This window comes from Coffea eugenioides, unplaced genomic scaffold, assembly GCF_003713205.1.
Source record: "Coffea eugenioides isolate CCC68of unplaced genomic scaffold, Ceug_1.0 ScVebR1_2138;HRSCAF=3115, whole genome shotgun sequence".
Lineage (NCBI taxonomy): Eukaryota > Viridiplantae > Streptophyta > Magnoliopsida > Gentianales > Rubiaceae > Coffea > Coffea eugenioides.
In genome coordinates this window covers 1-13,191 of record NW_020862598.1, presented here as the reverse complement: position 1 = coordinate 13,191, position 13,191 = coordinate 1, and the positions used below count along the sequence as shown (strand labels likewise).

At 42.4% G+C, this 13,191-nt stretch overlaps 22 non-coding genes and 3 pseudogenes across 22 annotated transcripts; all 25 read right to left on the bottom strand.

Moving 5' to 3' along the window:
• Positions 1-205: 205 nt before the first annotated feature.
• Positions 206-324, bottom strand: LOC113756279 (annotated as a pseudogene).
• A 415-nt stretch (positions 325-739) lies between these two features.
• LOC113756266 lies at positions 740-858 on the bottom strand. Its single transcript, XR_003465891.1, has one exon. It is a non-coding gene; the product is annotated as a 5S ribosomal RNA (ribosomal RNA).
• Positions 859-1,274: 416 nt separating this feature from the next.
• Positions 1,275-1,393, bottom strand: LOC113756278 (annotated as a pseudogene).
• A 415-nt stretch (positions 1,394-1,808) lies between these two features.
• LOC113756264 lies at positions 1,809-1,926 on the bottom strand. Its single transcript, XR_003465889.1, has one exon. It is a non-coding gene; the product is annotated as a 5S ribosomal RNA (ribosomal RNA).
• Positions 1,927-2,343: 417 nt separating this feature from the next.
• Positions 2,344-2,462, bottom strand: LOC113756261. Its single transcript, XR_003465886.1, has one exon. It is a non-coding gene; the product is annotated as a 5S ribosomal RNA (ribosomal RNA).
• A 415-nt stretch (positions 2,463-2,877) lies between these two features.
• Positions 2,878-2,996, bottom strand: LOC113756260. Its single transcript, XR_003465885.1, has one exon. It is a non-coding gene; the product is annotated as a 5S ribosomal RNA (ribosomal RNA).
• Positions 2,997-3,412: 416 nt separating this feature from the next.
• LOC113756259 lies at positions 3,413-3,531 on the bottom strand. Its single transcript, XR_003465884.1, has one exon. It is a non-coding gene; the product is annotated as a 5S ribosomal RNA (ribosomal RNA).
• A 416-nt stretch (positions 3,532-3,947) lies between these two features.
• On the bottom strand, positions 3,948-4,066 carry LOC113756274. The gene has a single exon (XR_003465899.1). It is a non-coding gene; the product is annotated as a 5S ribosomal RNA (ribosomal RNA).
• Positions 4,067-4,480: 414 nt separating this feature from the next.
• LOC113756269 lies at positions 4,481-4,599 on the bottom strand. The gene has a single exon (XR_003465894.1). It is a non-coding gene; the product is annotated as a 5S ribosomal RNA (ribosomal RNA).
• A 416-nt stretch (positions 4,600-5,015) lies between these two features.
• Positions 5,016-5,134, bottom strand: LOC113756271. Its single transcript, XR_003465896.1, has one exon. It is a non-coding gene; the product is annotated as a 5S ribosomal RNA (ribosomal RNA).
• Positions 5,135-5,547: 413 nt separating this feature from the next.
• Positions 5,548-5,666, bottom strand: LOC113756282. Its single transcript, XR_003465904.1, has one exon. It is a non-coding gene; the product is annotated as a 5S ribosomal RNA (ribosomal RNA).
• Positions 5,667-6,082: 416 nt separating this feature from the next.
• Positions 6,083-6,201, bottom strand: LOC113756270. Its single transcript, XR_003465895.1, has one exon. It is a non-coding gene; the product is annotated as a 5S ribosomal RNA (ribosomal RNA).
• A 416-nt stretch (positions 6,202-6,617) lies between these two features.
• LOC113756275 lies at positions 6,618-6,736 on the bottom strand. The gene has a single exon (XR_003465900.1). It is a non-coding gene; the product is annotated as a 5S ribosomal RNA (ribosomal RNA).
• Positions 6,737-7,131: 395 nt separating this feature from the next.
• Positions 7,132-7,250, bottom strand: LOC113756265. The gene has a single exon (XR_003465890.1). It is a non-coding gene; the product is annotated as a 5S ribosomal RNA (ribosomal RNA).
• A 416-nt stretch (positions 7,251-7,666) lies between these two features.
• LOC113756277 lies at positions 7,667-7,785 on the bottom strand (annotated as a pseudogene).
• Positions 7,786-8,202: 417 nt separating this feature from the next.
• On the bottom strand, positions 8,203-8,320 carry LOC113756263. Its single transcript, XR_003465888.1, has one exon. It is a non-coding gene; the product is annotated as a 5S ribosomal RNA (ribosomal RNA).
• Positions 8,321-8,735: 415 nt separating this feature from the next.
• LOC113756281 lies at positions 8,736-8,854 on the bottom strand. Its single transcript, XR_003465903.1, has one exon. It is a non-coding gene; the product is annotated as a 5S ribosomal RNA (ribosomal RNA).
• Positions 8,855-9,269: 415 nt separating this feature from the next.
• On the bottom strand, positions 9,270-9,388 carry LOC113756280. Its single transcript, XR_003465902.1, has one exon. It is a non-coding gene; the product is annotated as a 5S ribosomal RNA (ribosomal RNA).
• A 415-nt stretch (positions 9,389-9,803) lies between these two features.
• LOC113756262 lies at positions 9,804-9,921 on the bottom strand. The gene has a single exon (XR_003465887.1). It is a non-coding gene; the product is annotated as a 5S ribosomal RNA (ribosomal RNA).
• A 416-nt stretch (positions 9,922-10,337) lies between these two features.
• LOC113756273 lies at positions 10,338-10,456 on the bottom strand. The gene has a single exon (XR_003465898.1). It is a non-coding gene; the product is annotated as a 5S ribosomal RNA (ribosomal RNA).
• A 374-nt stretch (positions 10,457-10,830) lies between these two features.
• Positions 10,831-10,949, bottom strand: LOC113756268. The gene has a single exon (XR_003465893.1). It is a non-coding gene; the product is annotated as a 5S ribosomal RNA (ribosomal RNA).
• Positions 10,950-11,363: 414 nt separating this feature from the next.
• Positions 11,364-11,481, bottom strand: LOC113756276. Its single transcript, XR_003465901.1, has one exon. It is a non-coding gene; the product is annotated as a 5S ribosomal RNA (ribosomal RNA).
• Positions 11,482-11,896: 415 nt separating this feature from the next.
• Positions 11,897-12,015, bottom strand: LOC113756267. The gene has a single exon (XR_003465892.1). It is a non-coding gene; the product is annotated as a 5S ribosomal RNA (ribosomal RNA).
• Positions 12,016-12,434: 419 nt separating this feature from the next.
• On the bottom strand, positions 12,435-12,553 carry LOC113756272. Its single transcript, XR_003465897.1, has one exon. It is a non-coding gene; the product is annotated as a 5S ribosomal RNA (ribosomal RNA).
• A 382-nt stretch (positions 12,554-12,935) lies between these two features.
• On the bottom strand, positions 12,936-13,054 carry LOC113756258. Its single transcript, XR_003465883.1, has one exon. It is a non-coding gene; the product is annotated as a 5S ribosomal RNA (ribosomal RNA).
• Between the last annotated feature and the right edge of the window lie 137 nt (positions 13,055-13,191).

Here is a 13,191-nt window from a genome sequence, read left to right as displayed (position 1 = left end):
GCTTGCGGTGATACATTTGCGCCGACAAATTTGAGCGACGATCCGGGCTTTGATCGAGCCGTACCGTTCCTGATTTGTCTCGCGCCTTCAGATCCTCCTTCACGCTTTGACAAGAAGCAAAATATTAAGCAATCGTTCCGAAGGACCTAAATTACTACAGGATAAAGAACGAATAGAAAATTTGAATTCCGAAGCAAAAAAGAGAGGGGTGCAACAAGAACAATTCCCAAGGGATCACCCATCCTAATACTGCTCACGCCCAAGCACGCTTAACTTCGGAGTTCTGATGGGATACGGTGCATTAGTGCTGGTATGATCTCACCCACAACGTTCCTTTCACTTTATTCTTTTAAACTACCCCGTCCAGCGAAGCAGTGTGGCTTTTCTAGACCGGAATTCATTTTAAGCGTCAATTGAAGCATTTTCCTCTTATCCTTTTATTTATTTACTTTATATTTTTTTTTGTTATTGATTTGCACCCTGTTTTTTTCCATCTTCCCGCAACTCTAAATTATCATGAAATCAATCCTTCACGCTTGCGGTGATACATTTGCGCCGACAAATTTGAGCGACGATCCGGGCTTTGATCGAGCCGTACCGTTCCTGATTTGTCTCGCGCCTTCAGATCCTCCTTCACGCTTCGACAAGAAGCAAAATATTAAGCAATCGTTCCGACGGAGCTAAATTACTACAGGATAAAGAACGAATAGGAAATTTGGATTTCGAAACAAAAAAAAGAGGGGTGCAACAAGAAGAATTCCCAGGGGGTCACCCATCCTAGTACTACTCTCGCCCAAGCATGCTTAACTTCGGAGTTCTGATGGGATCCGGTGCATTAGTGCTGGTATGATCGTACCCGCCATGTTCCTTTCACTTTATTCTTTTAAACTACCCCGTCCTGCGAAGCAGTGTGGCTTTTCTAGACCGAAATTCATTTTAAGCGTCAATTCAAGCATTTTTCTCTTACCCTTTTGTTTATTTGCTTTCATATTTTTTTTTGTTATTGATTTGCACCCTGTTTTTTTCCCTCATCGCGCAACAATAAATTGTCATCAAATCAATCCATCACGCTAGCGCTGATACATTTGCGCCGACAAATTTGAGCGATGATCCGGGCTTTGATCGAGCCGTACCGTTCCTGAATTCTCTCGCGCCTTCAGATCCGCCTTCATCCTTCGAGAAGAAGCAAAATATAAAGCAATCGTTCCGAAGGACCTAAATTACTACAGGATAAAGAACGAATAGAAAATTTGAATTCCGATGCAAAAAAGAGAGGGGTGCAACAAGAACAATTCCCAAGGGGTCACCCATCCTAATACTGCTCACGCCCAAGCACGCTTAACTTCGGAGTTCTGATGGGATACGGTGCATTAGTGCTGGTATGATCTCACCCACAACGTTCCTTTCACTTTATTCTTTTAAACTACCCCGTCCAGCGAAGCAGTGTGGCTTTTCTAGACCGGAATTCATTTTAAGCGTCAATTGAAGCATTTTCCTCTTATCCTTTTATTTATTTACTTTATATTTTTTTTTGTTATTGATTTGCACCCTGTTTTTTTCCATCTTCCCGCAACTCTAAATTATCATGAAATCAATCCTTCACGCTTGCGGTGATACATTTGCGCCGACAAATTTGAGCGACGATCCGGGCTTTGATCGAGCCGTACCGTTCCTAATTTGTCTCGCGCCTTCAGATCCTCCTTCACGCTTTGACAAGAAGCAAAATATTAAGCAATCGTTCCGAAGGACCTAAATTACTACAGGATAAAGAACGAATAGAAAATTTGAATTTCGAAACAAAAAAAAGAGGGGTGCAACAAGAGGAATTCCCAGGGGTCACCCATCCTAGTACTACTCTCGCCCAAGCATGCTTAACTTCGGAGTTCTGATGGGATCCGGTGCATTAGTGCTGGTATGATCGCACCCGCCATGTTCCTTTCGCTTTATTCTTTTAAACTACCCCGTCCTGCGAAGCAGTGTGGCTTTTCTAGACCGAAATTCATTTTAAGCGTCAATTCAAGCATTTTCCTATTATCCTTTTATTTATTTGCTTTCATATTTTTTTTTGTTATTGATTTGCCCCCTGTTTTTTTCCATCATCCCGCAACTCTAAATTATCATCGAAATCAATCCTTCACACTTGCGCTGATACATTTGCGCCGACAAATTTGAGCGACGATTCGGGCTTTGATCGAGCCGTACCGTTCCTGATTTGTCTCGCGCCTTCAGATCCGCCTTCATGCTTCGAGAAGAAGCAAAATATAAAGCAATCGTTCCGAAGGACCTAAATTACTACAGGATAAAGAACGAATAGAAATTTTGAATTTCGAAACAAAAAAGAGAGGGGTGCAACAAGAGGAATTCCCAGGGGGTCACCCATCCTAGTACTACTCTCGCCCAAGCATGCTTAACTTCGGAGTTCTGATGGGATCCGGTGCATTAGTGCTGGTATGATCGCACCCGCCATGTTCCTTTCGCATTATTCTTTTAAACTACCCCGTCCAGCGAAGCAGTGTGGCTTTTCTAGACCAGAATTCATTTTAAGCGTCAATTGAAGCATTTTCCTCTTATCCTTTTATTTATTTACTTTATATTTTTTTTTGTTATTGATTTGCACCCTGTTTTTTTCCATCTTCCCGCAACTCTAAATTATCATGAAATCAATCCTTCACGCTTGCGGTGATACATTTGCGCCGACAAATTTGAGCGACGATCCGGGCTTTGATCGAGCCGTACCGTTCCTAATTTGTCTCGCGCCTTCAGATCCTCCTTCACGCTTTGACAAGAAGCAAAATATTAAGCAATCGTTCCGAAGGACCTAAATTACTACAGGATAAAGAACGAATAGAAAATTTGAATTTCGAAACAAAAAAGAGGGGGGTGCAACAAGAGGAATTCCCAGGGGGTCACCCATCCTAGTACTACTCTCGCCCAAGCATGCTTAACTTCGGAGTTCTGATGGGATCCGGTGCATTAGTGCTGGTATGATCGCACCCGCCATGTTCCTTTCGCTTTATTCTTTTAAACTACCCCGTCCTGCGAAGCAGTGTGGCTTTTCTAGACCGAAATTCATTTTAAGCGTCAATTCAAGCATTTTCCTATTATCCTTTTATTTATTTGCTTTCATATTTTTTTTTGTTATTGATTTGCCCCCTGTTTTTTTCCATCATCCCGCAACTCTAAATTATCATGAAATCAATCCTTCACGCTTGCGCTGATACATTTGCGCCGACAAATTTGAGCGACGATCCGGGCTTTGATCGAGCCGTACCGTTCCTGATTTGTCTCGCGCCTTCAGATCCGCCTTCATGCTTCGAGAAGAAGCAAAATATAAAGCAATCGTTCCGAAGGACCTAAATTACTACAGGATAAAGAACGAATAGAAAATTTGAATTTCGAAACAAAAAAGAGAGGGGTGCAACAAGAGGAATTCCCAGGGGGTCACCCATCCTAGTACTACTCTCGCCCAAGCATGCTTAACTTCGGAGTTCTGATGGGATCCGGTGCATTAGTGCTGGTATGATCGCACCCGCCATGTTCCTTTCGCTTTATTCTTTTAAACTACCCCGTCCTGCGAAGCAGTGTGGCTTTTCTAGACCGAAATTCATTTTAAGCGTCAATTCAAGCATTTTTCTCTTATCCTTTTATTTATTTGCTTTCATATTTTTTTTTGTTATTGATTTGCACCCTGTTTTTTTCCCTCATCGCGCAACAATAAATTGTCATGAAATCAATCCATCACGCTAGCGCCGATACATTTGCGCCGACAAATTTGAGCGATGATCCGGGCTTTGATCGAGCCGTACCGTTCCTGAATTCTCTCGCGCCTTCAGATCCGCCTTCATGCTTCGAGAAGAAGCAAAATATAAAGCAATCGTTCCGAAGGACCCAAATTACTACAGGATAAAGAACGAATAGAAAATTTGAATTTCGAAACAAAAAAGAGAGGGGTGCAACAAGAGGAATTCCCAAGGGGTCACCCATCCTAATACTGCTCACGCCCAAGCACGCTTAACTTCGGAGTTCTGATGGGATACGGTGCATTAGTGCTGGTATGATCGCACCCACAACGTTCCTTTCGCTTTATTCTTTTAAACTACCCCGTCCAGCGAAGCAGTGTGGCTTTTCTAGACCGGAATTCATTTTAAGCGTCAATTGAAGCATTTTCCTCTTATCCTTTTATTTATTTACTTTATACTTTTTTTGTTATTGATTTGCACCCTATTTTTTTCCATCATCCCGCAACTCTAAATTATCATGAAATCAATCCTTCACGCTTGCGGTGATACATTTGCGCCGACAAATTTGAGCGACGATCCGGGCTTTGATCGAGCCGTACCGTTCCTGATTTGTCTCGCGCCTTCAGATCCTCCTTCACGCTTCGACAAGAAGCAAAATATTAAGCAATCGTTCCGACGGAGCTAAATTACTACAGGATAAAGAACGAATAGGAAATTTGGATTTCGAAACAAAAAAGAGAGGGGTGCAACACGAGGAATTCCCAGGGGGTCACCCATCCTAGTACTACTCTCGCCCAAGCATGCTTAACTTCGGAGTTCTGATGGGATCCGGTGCATTAGTGCTGGTATGATCGCACCCGCCATGTTCCTTTCGCTTTATTCTTTTAAACTACCCCGTCCTGCGAAGCAGTGTGGCTTTTCTAGACCGAAATTCATTTTAAGTGTCAATTGAAGCATTTTCATATTATCCTTTTATTTATTTGCTTTCATATTTTTTTTTGTTATTGATTTGCCCCCTATTTTTTTCCATCATCCCGCAACTCTAAATTATCATGAAATCAATCCTTCACGCTTGCGCTGATACATTTGCGCCGACAAATTTGAGCGACGAACCGGGCTTTGATCGAGCCGTACCGTTCCTGATTTGTCTCACGCCTTCAGATCCTCCTTCACGCTTCGACAAGAAGCAAAATATTAAGCAATCGTTCCGACGGAGCTAAATTACTACAGGATAAAGAACGAATAGGAAATTTGGATTTCGAAACAAAAAAGAGAGGGGTGCAACACGAGGACTTCCCAGGGGGTCACCAATCCAAGTACTACTCTCGCCCAAACACGCTTAATTTCGAAGTTCTGATGGGATCCGGTGCATTAGTGCTGGTATGATCGCACCCGCCATATTCCTTTCGCTTTATTCTTTTAAACTACCCCGTCCTGCGAAGCAGTGTGGCTTTTCTAGACCGAAATTCATTTTAAGCGTCAATTCAAGCATTTTCCTATTATCCTTTATTTATTTGCTTTCATATTTTTTTTGTTATTGATTTGCCCCCTGTTTTTTTCCATCATCCCGCAACTCTAATTATCATGAAATCAATCCTTCACGCTTGCGCTGATACATTTGCGCCGACAAATTTGAGCGACGATCCGGGCTTTGATCGAGCCGTACCGTTCCTGATTTGTCTCGCGCCTTCAGATCCGCCTTCATGCTTCGAGCAGAAGCAAAATATAAAGCAATCGTTCCGAAGGACCTAAATTACTACAGGATAAAGAACGAATAGAAAATTTGAATTTCGAAACAAAAAAGAGAGGGGTGCAACAAGAGGAATTCCCAGGGGGTCACCCATCCTAGTACTACTCTCGCCCAAGCATGCTTAACTTCGGAGTTCTGATGGGATCCGGTGCATTAGTGCTGGTATGATCGCACCCGCCATGTTCCTTTCGCTTTATTCTTTTAAACTACCCCGTCCTGCGAAGCAGTGTGGCTTTTCTAGACCGAAATTCATTTTAAGTGTCAATTGAAGCATTTTCCTATTATCCTTTTATTTATTTGCTTTCATATTTTTTTTTGTTATTGATTTGCCCCCTATTTTTTTCCATCATCCCGCAACTCTAAATTATCATGAAATCAATCCTCCACGCTTTCGCTGATACATTTGCGCCGACAAATTTGAGCGACGATCCGGGCTTTGATCGAGCCGTACCGTTCCTGATTTGTCTCGCGCCTTCAGATCCTCCTTCACGCTTCGACAAGAAGCAAAATATTAAGCAATCGTTCCGACGGAGCTAAATTACTACAGGATAAAGAACGAATAGGAAATTTGGATTTCGAAACAAAAAAGAGAGGGGTGCAACACGAGGACTTCCCAGGGGGTCACCAATCCAAGTACTACTCTCGCCCAAACACGCTTAATTTCGAAGTTCTGATGGGATCCGGTGCATTAGTGCTGGTATGATCGCACCCGCCATATTCCTTTCGCTTTATTCTTTTAAACTACCCCGTCCTGCGAAGCAGTGTGGCTTTTCTAGACCGAAATTCATTTTAAGCGTCAATTCAAGCATTTTCCTATTATCCTTTTATTTATTTGCTTTCATATTTTTTTTTGTTATTGATTTGCCCCCTGTTTTTTTCCATCATCCCGCAATTCTAAATTATCATGAAATCAATCCTTCACGCTTGCGCTGATACATTTGCGCCGACAAATTTGAGCGACGATCCGGGCTTTGATCGAGCCGTACCGTTCCTGATTTGTCTCGCGCCTTCAGATCCTCCTTCACGCTTCGACACGAAGCAAAATATTAAGCAATCGTTCCGACGGAGCTAAATTACTACAGGATAAAGAACGAATAGGAAATTTGGATTTCGAAACAAAAAAGAGAGGGGTGCATCACGAGGACTTCCCAGGGGGTCACCCATCCTAATACTGCTTACGCCCAAGCACGCTTAACTTCGGAGTTCTGATGGGATACGGTGCATTAGTGCTGGTATGATCGCACCCATAACGTTCCTTTCGCTTTATTCTTTTAAACTACCCCGTCCAGCGAAGCAGTGTGGCTTTTCTGGACCGGAATTCATTTTAAGCGTCAATTGAAGCATTTTCCTCTTATCCTTTTATTTATTTACTTTATATTTTTTTTGTTATTGATTTGCACCCTGTTTTTTTCCATCATCCCGCAACTCTAAATTATCATGAAATCAATCCTTCACGCTTGCGGTGATACATTTGCGTCGACAAATTTGATCGAGCCGTACCGTTCCTGATTTGTCTCGCGCCTTCAGATCCTCCTTCACGCTTCGACAAGAAGCAAAATATTAAGCAATCGTTCCGACGGAGCTAAATTACTACAGGATAAAGAACGAATAGGAAATTTGGATTTCGAAACAAAAAAAAGAGGGGTGCAACAAGAAGAATTCCCAGGGGGTCACCCATCCTAGTACTACTCTCGCCCAAGCATGCTTAACTTCGGAGTTCTGATGGGATCCGGTGCATTAGTGCTGGTATGATCGTACCCGCCATGTTCCTTTCACTTTATTCTTTTAAACTACCCCGTCCTGCGAAGCAGTGTGGCTTTTCTAGACCGAAATTCATTTTAAGCGTCAATTCAAGCATTTTTCTCTTACCCTTTTGTTTATTTGCTTTCATATTTTTTTTTGTTATTGATTTGCACCCTGTTTTTTTCCCTCATCGCGCAACAATAAATTGTCATCAAATCAATCCATCACGCTAGCGCTGATACATTTGCGCCGACAAATTTGAGCGATGATCCGGGCTTTGATCGAGCCGTACCGTTCCTGAATTCTCTCGCGCCTTCAGATCCGCCTTCATCCTTCGAGAAGAAGCAAAATATAAAGCAATCGTTCCGAAGGACCTAAATTACTACAGGATAAAGAACGAATAGAAAATTTGAATTTCGAAGCAAAAAAGAGAGGGGTGCAACAAGAACAATTCCCAAGGGGTCACCCATCCTAATACTGCTCACGCCCAAGCACGCTTAACTTCGGAGTTCTGATGGGATACGGTGCATTAGTGCTGGTATGATCTCACCCACAACGTTCCTTTCACTTTATTCTTTTAAACTACCCCGTCCAGCGAAGCAGTGTGGCTTTTCTAGACCGGAATTCATTTTAAGCGTCAATTGAAGCATTTTCCTCTTATCCTTTTATTTATTTACTTTATATTTTTTTTTGTTATTGATTTGCACCCTGTTTTTTTCCATCTTCCCGCAACTCTAAATTATCATGAAATCAATCCTTCACGCTTGCGGTGATACATTTGCGCCGACAAATTTGAGCGACGATCCGGGCTTTGATCGAGCCGTACCGTTCCTGAATTTGTCTCGCGCCTTCAGATCCGTCCTTCACGCTTTGACAAGAAGCAAAATATTAAGCAATCGTTCCGAAGGACCTAAATTACTACAGGATAAAGAACGAATAGAAAATTTGAATTTCGAAACAAAAAAAAGAGGGGTGCAACAAGAGGAATTCCCAGGGGTCACCCATCCTAGTACTACTCTCGCCCAAGCATGCTTAACTTCGGAGTTCTGATGGGATCCGGTGCATTAGTGCTGGTATGATCGCACCCGCCATGTTCCTTTCGCTTTATTCTTTTAAACTACCCCGTCCTGCGAAGCAGTGTGGCTTTTCTAGACCGAAATTCATTTTAAGCGTCAATTCAAGCATTTTCCTCTTATCCTTTTATTTATTTACTTTATATTTTTTTTTGTTATTGATTTGCCCCCTGTTTTTTTCCATCATCCCGCAACTCTAAATTATCATGAAATCAATCCTTCACGCTTGCGCTGATACATTTGCGCCGACAAATTTGAGCGACGATTCGGGCTTTGATCGAGCCGTACCGTTCCTGATTTGTCTCGCGCCTTCAGATCCGCCTTCATGCTTCGAGAAGAAGCAAAATATAAAGCAATCGTTCCGAAGGACCTAAATTACTACAGGATAAAGAACGAATAGAAATTTTGAATTTCGAAACAAAAAAGAGAGGGGTGCAACAAGAGGAATTCCCAGGGGGTCACCCATCCTAGTACTACTCTCGCCCAAGCATGCTTAACTTCGGAGTTCTGATGGGATCCGGTGCATTAGTGCTGGTATGATCGCACCCGCCATGTTCCTTTCGCATTATTCTTTTAAACTACCCCGTCCAGCGAAGCAGTGTGGCTTTTCTAGACCAGAATTCATTTTAAGCGTCAATTGAAGCATTTTCCTCTTATCCTTTTATTTATTTACTTTATATATTTTTTTGTTATTGATTTGCACCCTGTTTTTTTCCATCTTCCCGCAACTCTAAATTATCATGAAATGAATCCTTCACGCTTGCGGTGATACATTTGCGCCGACAAATTTGAGCGACGATCCGGGCTTTGATCGAGCCGTACCGTTCCTAATTTGTCTCGCGCCTTCAGATCCTCCTTCACGCTTTGACAAGAAGCAAAATATTAAGCAATCGTTCCGAAGGACCTAAATTACTACAGGATAAAGAACGAATAGAAAATTTGAATTTCGAAACAAAAAAGAGGGGGGTGCAACAAGAGGAATTCCCAGGGGGTCACCCATCCTAGTACTACTCTCGCCCAAGCATGCTTAACTTCGGAGTTCTGATGGGATCCGGTGCATTAGTGCTGGTATGATCGCACCCGCCATGTTCCTTTCGTTTATTCTTTTAAAACTACCCCGTCTGCCGAACGCAGTGTGGGCTTTTCTAGACCGAAATTCATTTTAAGCTCAATTCAAGCATTTTTCCTATTATCTTTTATTTATTTGCCTTTCATATTTTTTTGTCATTGATTTGCCCCTGTTTTTCCCTCATCGCCAATTCTAAATTATCATTGAAATCAATCCTTCACACTTTGCGCTGATACCATTTGCGCCGACAAATTTGAGCGACGATCCGGGCTTTGATCGAGCCGTACCGTTCCTAATTTGTCTCGCGCCTTCAGATCCTCCTTCACGCTTTGACAAGAAGCAAAATATTAAGCAATCGTTCCGAAGGACCTAAATTACTACAGGATAAAGAACGAATAGAAAATTTGAATTTCGACACAAAAAAAAGAGGGGTGCAACAAGAGGAATTCCCAGGGGTCACCCATCCTAGTACTACTCTCGCCCAAGCATGCTTAACTTCGGAGTTCTGATGGGATCCGGTGCATTAGTGCTGGTATGATCGCACCCGCCATGTTCCTTTCGCTTTATTCTTTTAAACTACCCCGTCCTGCGAAGCAGTGTGGCTTTTCTAGACCGAAATTCATTTTAAGTGTCAATTGAAGCATTTTCATATTATCCTTTTATTTATTTGCTTTCATATTTTTTTTTGTTATTGATTTGCCCCCTATTTTTTTCCATCATCCCGCAACTCTAAATTATCATGAAATCAATCCTTCACGCTTGCGCTGATACATTTGCGCCGACAAATTTGAGCGACGATCCGGGCTTTGATCGAGCCGTACCGTTCCTGATTTGTCTCGCGCCTTCAGATCCGCCTTCATGCTTCGAGAAGAAGCAAAATATAAAGCAATCGTTCCGAAGGACCTAAATTACTACAGGATAAAGAACGAATAGAAAATTTGAATTTCGAAACAAAAAAGAGAGGGGTGCAACAAGAGGAATTCCCAAGGGGTCACCCATCCTAATACTGCTCACGCCCAAGCACGCTTAACTTCGGAGTTCTGATGGGATACGGTGCATTAGTGCTGGTATGATCGCACCCACAACGTCCAGCGAAGCAGTGTGGCTTTTCTAGACCAGAATTCATTTTAAGCGTCAATTGAAGCATTTTCCTCTTATCCTTTTATTTATTCTCTTATACTTTTTGTTATTGATTTGCACCCTATTTTTCCATTCATCCGCACTCTAAATATTCATGAAGTCCCAATCCTTCACGCTTGCGTGATAATTTGAAGCCGACAAATTTGAGCGACATCCGGCTTTGATCGGCCGTACCGTTCCTGACTTGTCTCGCGCCTTCAGATCCTCCTTCACGCTTCGACAAGAAGCAAAATATTAAGCAATCGTTCCGACGGAGCTAAATTACTACAGGATAAAGAACGAATAGGAAATTTGGATTTCGAAACAAAAAAGAGAGGGGTGCAACACGAGGACTTCCCAGGGGGTCACCAATCCAAGTACTACTCTCGCCCAAACACGCTTAATTTCGAAGTTCTGATGGGATCCGGTGCATTAGTGCTGGTATGATCGCACCCGCCATATTCCTTTCGCTTTATTCTTTTAAACTACCCCGTCCTGCGAAGCAGTGTGGCTTTTCTAGACCGAAATTCATTTTAAGCGTCAATTCAAGCATTTTCCTATTATCCTTTTATTTATTTGCTTTCATATTTTTTTTTGTTATTGATTTGCCCCCTGTTTTTTTCCATCATCCCGCAACTCTAAATTATCATGAAATCAATCCTTCACGCTTGCGCTGATACATTTGCGCCGACAAATTTGAGCGACGATTCGGGCTTTGATCGAGCCGTACCGTTCCTGATTTGTCTCGCGCCTTCAGATCCGCTTTCATGCTTCGAGAAGAAGCAAAATATAAAGCAATTGTTCCACGGAGCTAAATACCTACAGGATAAAGAAGCAATAGAAATTTGAATTTCGAAACAAAAAAAAGAGGGGTGCAACAAGAGGAAATCCCATGGGTCACCCATCCTAGTACTACTCTCGCCCAAGCATGCTTAACTTCGGAGTTCTGATGGGATCCGGTGCATTAGTGCTGGTATGATCGCACCCGCCATGTTCCTTTCGCTTTATTCTTTTAAACTACCCCGTCCTGCGAAGCAGTGTGGCTTTTCTAGACCGAAATTCATTTTAAGTGTCAATTGAAGCATTTTCCTATTATCCTTTTATTTATTTGCTTTCATATTTTTTTTGTTATTGATTTGCCCCCTATTTTTTTCCATCATCCCGCAACTCTAAATTATCATGAAATCAATCCTTCACGCTTGCGCTGATACATTTGCGCCGACAAATTTGAGCGACGATCCGGGCTTTGATCGAGCCGTACCGTTCCTGACTTGTCTCGCGCCTTCAGATCCTCCTTCACGCTTCGACAAGAAGCAAAATATTAAGCAATCGTTCCGACGGAGCTAAATTACTACAGGATAAAGAACGAATAGGAAATTTGGATTTCGAAACAAAAAAGAGAGGGGTGCAACACGAGGACTTCCCAGGGGGTCACCAATCCAAGTACTACTCTCGCCCAAACACGCTTAATTTCGAAGTTCTGATGGGATCCGGTGCATTAGTGCTGGTATGATCGCACCCGCCATGTTCCTTTTTTTTCTCGCTTTATTTCTTTTAACTACCCCGTCCTGCGAAGCAGTGTTGGTTTTTCAGACAAATTCATTTTAAGCGCTCATTCAAGCATTCTCTTAATCCTTATATTTATTTGCTTTCATATTTTTTTTTGTTATTGATTTGCACCCTATTTTTTTCCGTCATCGCGCAACAATAAATTGTCATGAAATTAATCCATCACGCTTGCGCTGATACATTTGCGCCGACAAATTTGAGCGATGATCCGGGCTTTGATCGAGCCGTACCGTTCCTGAATTCTCTCGCGCCTTCAGATCCGCCTTCATGCTTCGAGAAGAAGCAAAATATAAAGCAATCGTTCCGAAGGACCTAAATTACTACAGGATAAAGAACGAATAGAAAATTTGAATTTCGAAACAAAAAAGAGAGGGGTGCAACAAGAGGAATTCCCAAGGGGTCACCCATCCTAATACTGCTCACGCCCAAGCACGCTTAACTTCGGAGTTCTGATGGGATACGGTGCATTAGTGCTGGTATGATCGCACCCACAACGTCCAGCGAAGCAGTGTGGCTTTTCTAGACCAGAATTCATTTTAAGCGTCAATTGAAGCATTTTCCTCTTATCCTTTTATTTATTTACTTTATACTTTTTTTGTTATTGATTTGCACCCTATTTTTTTCCATCATCCCGCAACTCTAAATTATCATGAAATCAATCCTTCACGCTTGCGGTGATACATTTGCGCCGACAAATTTGAGCGACGATCCGGGCTTTGATCGAGCCGTACCGTTCCTGATTTGTCTCGCGCCTTCAGATCCTCCTTCACGCTTCGACAAGAAGCAAAATATTAAGCAATCGTTCCGACGGAGCTAAATTACTACAGGATAAAGAACGAATAGGAAATTTGGATTTCGAAACAAAAAAGAGAGGGGTGCAACACGAGGAATTCCCAGGGGGTCACCCATCCTAGTACTACTCTCGCCCAAGCATGCTTAACTTCGGAGTTCTGATGGGATCCGGTGCATTAGTGCTGGTATGATCGCACCCGCCATGTTCCTTTCGCTTTATTCTTTTAAACTACCCCGTCCTGCGAAGCAGTGTGGCTTTTCTAGACCGAAATTCATTTTAAGTGTCAATTGAAGCATTTTCATATTATCCTTTTATTTATTTGCTTTCATATTTTT